The following is a 7299-nucleotide window of genomic DNA, read 5'->3' as shown; positions in this document are numbered from 1 at the left end:
TGCTTAGTAATTCTTTTTGTTTGCTCATGCACCGTTGGTAACTTTTTGTACTCATGGAATTCTCAGCACCCGTCTGTATATATACATCTCAAAAGCATCTTTTTTTCTGTTTCAGAGACCATTGTCTAACCTTCACGGCCATACAGCAAAACAGACGTAACTTGTAATCATTCGGATTCTGTGTTCTAGAAGAAGTAATAGAGCCAATTATAATTTTTTCTGGAAAATGGCAAATTTGGAGATAATGATGATAATGTTTTCTATGCAAAGCTTGCTGTTTATATTATATGTATTATCAAAATTTTTCGGCGGGCCATATTATTTTTTATAAATTTTTGTACAAAATTGGAACAAAAAGATATCTATATTTATATTTTTTCTGTTTTAAACAATCCTGTAAAAACCGTTTTAATCTTATACCATAAAAACTGTACTATCACGCATTTCCAAATCGTGTATAGCCAGGATTCCAAATAGGATCGATCCCTTGGAGTGATCAACGATTCTGTAAACGTGAAATCCCATCTCTTGTGTTTCGTGCGTATCAATATCCAAACAGTGACGAGCCCATATAGTTATTTATAGTCTATAAATAGATTTTGATATCAGATGCAAGATTCAAGGATTACTAAGACAGTGTTTTTTAGTAGTTAAAATGAAATGCAATGTGGGAAAAACACCACAAATGAAATTTATGCATTTTAATGAGCATAGTCACGATAAAGGAATATTTTTTACATTATTTTGTTTATTTGTATCTGTTTTGTGGTTTTAACAATAATAATATAATAACATTAGGAAAAATCGGAAAATTAAATTTATAAAAGATTTTATAATTATATATTTTGTATAATGTCATAAATTCCTCGTTTATTTCTTGCGTGTATCTCTGGATTTGTACGGAATTCTCACAAAAAATTGCTGATCAGTACAATAATAGCCTCCAGATATGCCATTGTTTACGAATATATACATCATATTAGTAGACCTCTTCCTTTTTAACCCTTCGTTGTTAACCTATGGTCTCTGAGACCGACAGCACCAAAATTTGCCGAAAACCGCCAATCCTATTCGATCCAAAGGTGGTGCATCGCAGTAGCTTCTTGGAATTACGTCTTTTGTTTAGTGTAACAGCGGTGTTGACAGAATGTGTGCATTTTTCCCGCTAGAATCAAAAGAGACCGAGTGTTTGGGAAAGTATGTACTTACTATTTCTTTCTTATTTTTACATTTAATATTTTTCTGTTACGGTACTGTAATGTGGTCTAATTCAATGCTATGTATTCTAACGACTTTCGTAAAATATATTGCTTCCTGTAAAATTGTTAAACTGGCCATCTCATGTATTATGTTTTAAGTACGGAGAATTTGACTTCTCTTTTGTCTTGTGTCGCCAATACACACAAGTGTACGGTTTCGTATTACGGTCACAATTAACAATACAATAGAGTGATTTATGGGTTTGTCCTCTTGCTACCGACCACCTCGAAGCGTGGTCAGAGGGTGGTTTCTGACCGGCTTAAGTCTCAACTCAAGCGACTTCATCCCAAGACAGCGAACGAAACACACCAAGTTTTTTGGCTCTATTAGCCTCGGCCGGCGTCCCGGGCGTCGTGAAAGTCGTGATTCACCGCTACCCAATCTTCAGCCTGTTGCGAATACATCAATATTTCAAAAGGTAAGTCTATATTCTTTGTACAGACAACAATAATGAGTAAGACCAGTTTATATTTCCTAATTTATTTACAGTTATATTTGCTATTTTTCGCTAACTGATTTACAAACAAATTATTTCATTTTTTCGTTATTATTATTTATCGAATATCATTTAACCAGCGACCTCATTAAGTTTTATACAAAACACCGAGGTTAGTAAACCTGTTATATTTCTATTAGAAAATTCTTACTACAGTTCTCTTTTTGGCGTTTGCTTCTAGAAGAATAACGTAACTTTTTGTTACAGTATATTTTTCATGGCGATGGGAGATTATGACAGAGAACAAGAGAGAATTCAAATAAGTTGGAGGATAAATCTAACAATCAACAAATACAAGACGATGACGATAATAAGAGCCTTGTTTTTGACGAATTAGAAACTCAAGACCACATTACTGACAATGAGGACGAATTTTAAGGAAAAAGTTGCAATGAAACTCTCTACGAAAATGACCCCCTTTACAGAATTTCGTATTTTCTTGGAAAAGATAAGATTATCTGATGGAACAAGCATGTTTTCTCTCGAACAGCTGTACATACCCGTGCCCAAAATCTTGGAAGACAAGTGCCTATCATAAGAGGAGTTGCAAAACAAAAAACAGAGGCCCCCAATTTTATATTTTACGCCGGATTTATTGAAAATTATCGTTGAAAATACAAATAAATATATTTTACTGAAAGAGTACGCCCAGACCTTTTGTGGGATTACTGTACATAGCAGGTGCGAACGAGACTGTTTTCTATTAAATTCAAATCTTTTATAAATTTTGGGTCGCCCATTCTATTATTTTCTTGGCAATATTCATGTTTCCTGACTCAGGCTATTTTATCTCGCTCATTCCGAGGATATCAATATTTAATCTGTTCATTTCTTAGACGGTGTTGTGGATTTTGCCTGCCTCGAATGTGCTTCTAATATTCCAGGAATCGATATGAATTATTGGTTTATTGACGTGACAACGTCTTAAATTAGGTTGTGGCTCGGAGTCATTTAAGAAAAAGTGTAACGCCCGCTCACGTCTGTTACAGTGAGTCGCCGAACGAGAGAGAGGCCCGCCGGACCGGCGAATGCCTTGCGTCTCTCTCCCACTCAAACATGATCGGTCCGCTGCGCGCGGCACTAGAGAATTAGGCGCGTTGAATCGCTAAAGTTGAAAATCGTTGAAAGTATCGTCAGCTGTGTCTGTAGTGAAAATGTGGAGTGCTTAGATTCGTCATTTACAACAACTACAACAATAAAGGTAAATAATTGTACACTAATATTTCATTATCGTAAACTATGATTGATTGATTAATTGTTAGATTGACACAAAAGTTGAGAAACTGAGTTTATAGGTTATGTCATACTATTGACAAATGTTGATAGTGTTAAGTAAATTATTAGTTTAAATCACTCTGCAATCAATCGTAATTGAGAAGAAACAGCGCGTATTGCTAGTCAAACATTTAAAATAACAAATTATAACTTCTAACCTGTCAAAACAGGGCGACCAAACAAACGAACTAAACCGATCAATCACCACGCGCGGAGTTAGAATTTAACTGTGTTTAGCAAGAATTTCAAATTCCAATTTTAGTAAATGTTTTAATTTTCAACTTTACCATTTACATTTACAAATTTTAATTAATTTCAAATTTATTTAGCAAAAATTTGAACCTTCGATCTGAATAAGTGTTTTGATTTTCAAATTGATTCTTTAAAATTAAAAATATTAAAATATATATAATCAGAAGTGAACGTCACATAACATTATCTGTAAGTACTTATTATTATTTAATATGTAGGCAAATACATGTGACCATACTTGGTAGACACAATTGAAAATAGTAATTTTTTATAACTGAAAAAAATAAATATATAAAATACTGGTAGCAAACAATAACTTCAATGATCGATATCTCCGCAACTAATTGATATATCGAAAAAAATTTCAAATAAATTTTGTAGAAAATAATAAGATCAATAATATAATATAAAATAAATAATATATAAAATAATATATAAAAATATAATATATAAAATATAAATAATATATAAAATAATAATATAAAAATATATAATATATAAAATAATATATAAAAAATATAAAATAATATATAAAATAAATATTAAATAAAATAAAAAATATTAAATTAATATTAATGATTAATAATTATTTTAATTTACAAGTTTTAGAAATTAATATATTTTCAAATGTTCAACTGATTAATTGTTAGATTGACACAAAAGTTGAGAAACTGAGTTTATAAAGTCAGACAACTCGTTTCTAAATTTCATGAAATGTACGTATAATCTTGATTGCGTATCAAACGTTTCTAAGTCAACTACGTTAAAAGGAACAACCATCGACTTGACTTTCGCAAGGCACAGTACAGCAGAAACACTTCCTTTCATTTCATATTTCTCCTATCATCGTCCTATCCTCAACAAAATCACTCAAATAGAAATTAGTTAAGTTTAAGTTTACATGTACAATGTTTTAGTAAACAAAATATATTTCTATAGTTAAAATTTGTGCAATTCTTATTTTCATTCAATTCCTTGTTCCTATTGTGCAATTTAATAATATTCATATTGTGATGTGGGTATTAGTTAAAATAGTTAGGTAATGACTGTGAATATTGATTTACACGATTTTATTAAAAGGAAAACCATGTATTACAATTTAACCTACATCTTACAACAACAAAACATATATATCTGTCTCTTGTCACCGTTCACTCTCGGTGGACACTGTTATGGTAACTTCGGTGGTATTCAGCCATGGAGCGGTGTGGCTGTTACATCCTCCCCCTTTGCACCACCCTGGCGACTCGCGGGTGGGGCAACAGAGTCTAAGCAGGAATAGAGCTCTACAGGACAGCAATGACAACGTTTTGGTCGGGGTTGTCTACGTCTGGCAATAGGGTCAGGTTCAGGTTCAGCTTCAATTTGAGCAAGGTCATCTCCAACAGGGGGGCCCATTTCGCTATCGTCTAACCCAAGGGTCAAAGACTCTGGGCAGGAGACCAGTGGAGCAGGAGGGTCGGCTTCTGAGGATTTCGCTGGACGACCTCTTCTACGGAGAGGTTGAACTGGAGCAGGGCACGGATCTTCTGGATCGGCATGGAAAGGCGTCAAGGCTGAGACATGATATTTTCCAGCAGGAACATCCGGAGTGTCGATGTGTGAAACTTCATAGGTTGTAGGGGACAGCATTTTGGTCACCTTGTAGGGTCCGTCACGACGCGGCGCGAACTTCGAAGTTATGGACTTAGACGCGTCACTTAGTGTATGCGAATCGACTAGCACAATATCACCTACTTCGAACGAAACCGAGCGGCGGTGGCAGTCTTTATACTTCTTACGTCTATCTTGGGATTGTTCATGTGTCTCGCGGGCTTCACTAAGAGCTTTACTCAAAGTTATTAGATAGGGCGTGATTTGTGGCACGAAGTTGTCCTTGGCTATGATGCTTCGAAAATCACGATTTGCATCATCAGGAGTTCGTAACTCGCGACCGAACGTGAGGTACGCGGGAGTGAAACCGGTTGAGTCGCACTTCACAGTGTTCATCGCGAACCGTATAGCGGGTAACTTTTCAGACCAAGACGAATGGTCATTATTTGTTAGAATAGCTAACTGAGTTTTAATGTCTCTATTTTTTCGTTCGACGGGGTTAGCTTCCGGGTGGTATACAGGTATAAGGTTCTGTTGGTACCCGAAACAATGCGCCACTTGCTGCATTACCGCACTCACGAACTGAGTACCGTTGTCACTGACGACTCGACGAGGGATTCCGTATCGTAAGATTATGTTGTCTATGAAACACTTGGCGCAGGCAGCGGCAGTAGCAGATTCTAACGGGAATAATTCAACCCAACGATTAGCAGTGTCTTCCACTACCAGAATCCATGTATAACCTTGAGGAGAGAGGGGCAAAGGCCCAAATAAATCAATAGATAGCACTTCAAACCTCTGGGACTGAACAGGGGTTTGTAGGAGACCAGCAGGTTTGAGGTTAGAGACTTTATAGCGTTGGCACTCAAGACATTTACTTACAGTGTCAGAGATAATTTTCTTCATTCCAGGCCAATAGTAGCGTTTTATTATTCTTTGATATGTCTTCTCCACTCCATAATGACCAGCAGTAGCGGAATCATGGTACTCATGCAGTATGTGAGGAATACGTGTACTAGCCGCTACCAAATGGGGCTCTTCTTCATCTACTTCAGGAGTATAACGGTATAATATCCCATTGTTCATGATATATCCTCTTTCTGCCCACCTCTTGAAATCTACACTTGTGTCAGAAGAGGGATCTTCTAAACATCTAATAATCTTGGCAACATCTGGATCATTAAGCTGCTCTTCTCGAACATCAGCAACACTAAGAGTTGGAAAATCTACTCTTACTAGATGAACTTCAGCTATGATGGGAACTTCTGTCATGGGAGGCCTTGATAGAGTATCTGCGATTACATTTTTTCTTCCTGTGATATATTCTATTTTTAAGTCATATGGCACGAGCTCTAAAGCCCATCGAGCTAACCGTCCAGTAGGGGACTTTAAGGTCATTAGCCATTTTAAGGCCTGGTGATCACTTTGCACTATTGTAGTAGCGCCTTCTAAGTATCCTCGAAATTTCTTCACTGCCCAAACCACAGCGAGAGCTTCTAGTTCTGTAGTGCTATAGTTTTGTTCAGCAGGAGTCAGAAGTCTCGAAGCATACTCTACAGGTCGTTCGTTCTCTTTCTCCCCCTGTAGAAGACATGCCCCCAAAGCATAATTGCTAGCATCTGTACGAAGTATATAAGGTAAATTGCAGTCAGCTTGTCGTAGGATTGGGGCGGAACACAATAATTGTTTCAGACATTCAAAGGCCTCTTGTTGTTCTGCTCCCCAGGTCCATTTCACATTTTTCTTGGTTAAATTCGACAAAGGTTTAGCAACATGGGAGAAATTTTCGATGAATCTACGGAACCATGAGCATGTTTGCAGGAATTTTAGCAGTTCAGTAACATTTAGGGGTGGTGTCATGTTTAATATGGCAGATACTTTATTTTCACTTGGCCGGATACCCAAAGGTGAAAGGATGTGTCCGAGATATAGGACTTTCTCACAGGCGAATGAACATTTCGCTCTATTTAGACATAATTTAAATAGGCGCATCCGGTTGAATACTTGTTTCAAATCGTCTATGTGATCAGAGAAGGATGGGGATAATATTATCAGATCATCTAAATAAGCTAGGATATTCAGATTTTGAAGACCAGCACGAAATTTATCAATCATCCTTTGTAAACTAGCGGGACTGTTACACATACCAAAGGGCATGCGTGTGTAACGAAAGGTGCCAAATGGACACACGAAGGCTGTTTTGTCACGATCAGCTGTTCGTACAGAGATTTGATGATAACCATATTTTAAGTCGAGGGTAGTCATAAATCGGGTTTCCTTTGCTGCATGCAAAATATCTTCAATACGTGGCAGAGGGTACTTATCTGCACGTGTTATTGCGTTTAAGCGTCGATAGTCTACTGTTAATCTGATACCTCCATCTCTCTTAGGCACAAGTACCACGGGTGAAGCATATGGGGACT

General features: G+C 36.6%; 1 long non-coding RNA gene across 1 annotated transcript in view; it reads right to left on the bottom strand.

The window, feature by feature from the left end:
• Positions 1–904: 904 nt before the first annotated feature.
• LOC140447001 (uncharacterized) overlaps positions 905–7299 on the bottom strand; it is a 76850-nt gene continuing 70455 nt past the window's right edge. Inside the window, exon 4 of the long non-coding RNA XR_011951554.1 lies at positions 905–1165. This is a non-coding gene — a long non-coding RNA (uncharacterized lncRNA). The remainder of the gene's footprint in view (positions 1166–7299) is intronic.

Source organism: Diabrotica undecimpunctata, chromosome 7 (genome assembly GCF_040954645.1).
Source record: "Diabrotica undecimpunctata isolate CICGRU chromosome 7, icDiaUnde3, whole genome shotgun sequence".
NCBI classification, from domain to species: domain Eukaryota; kingdom Metazoa; phylum Arthropoda; class Insecta; order Coleoptera; family Chrysomelidae; genus Diabrotica; species Diabrotica undecimpunctata.
This window is presented reverse-complemented; position numbering and strand designations above follow the sequence as displayed.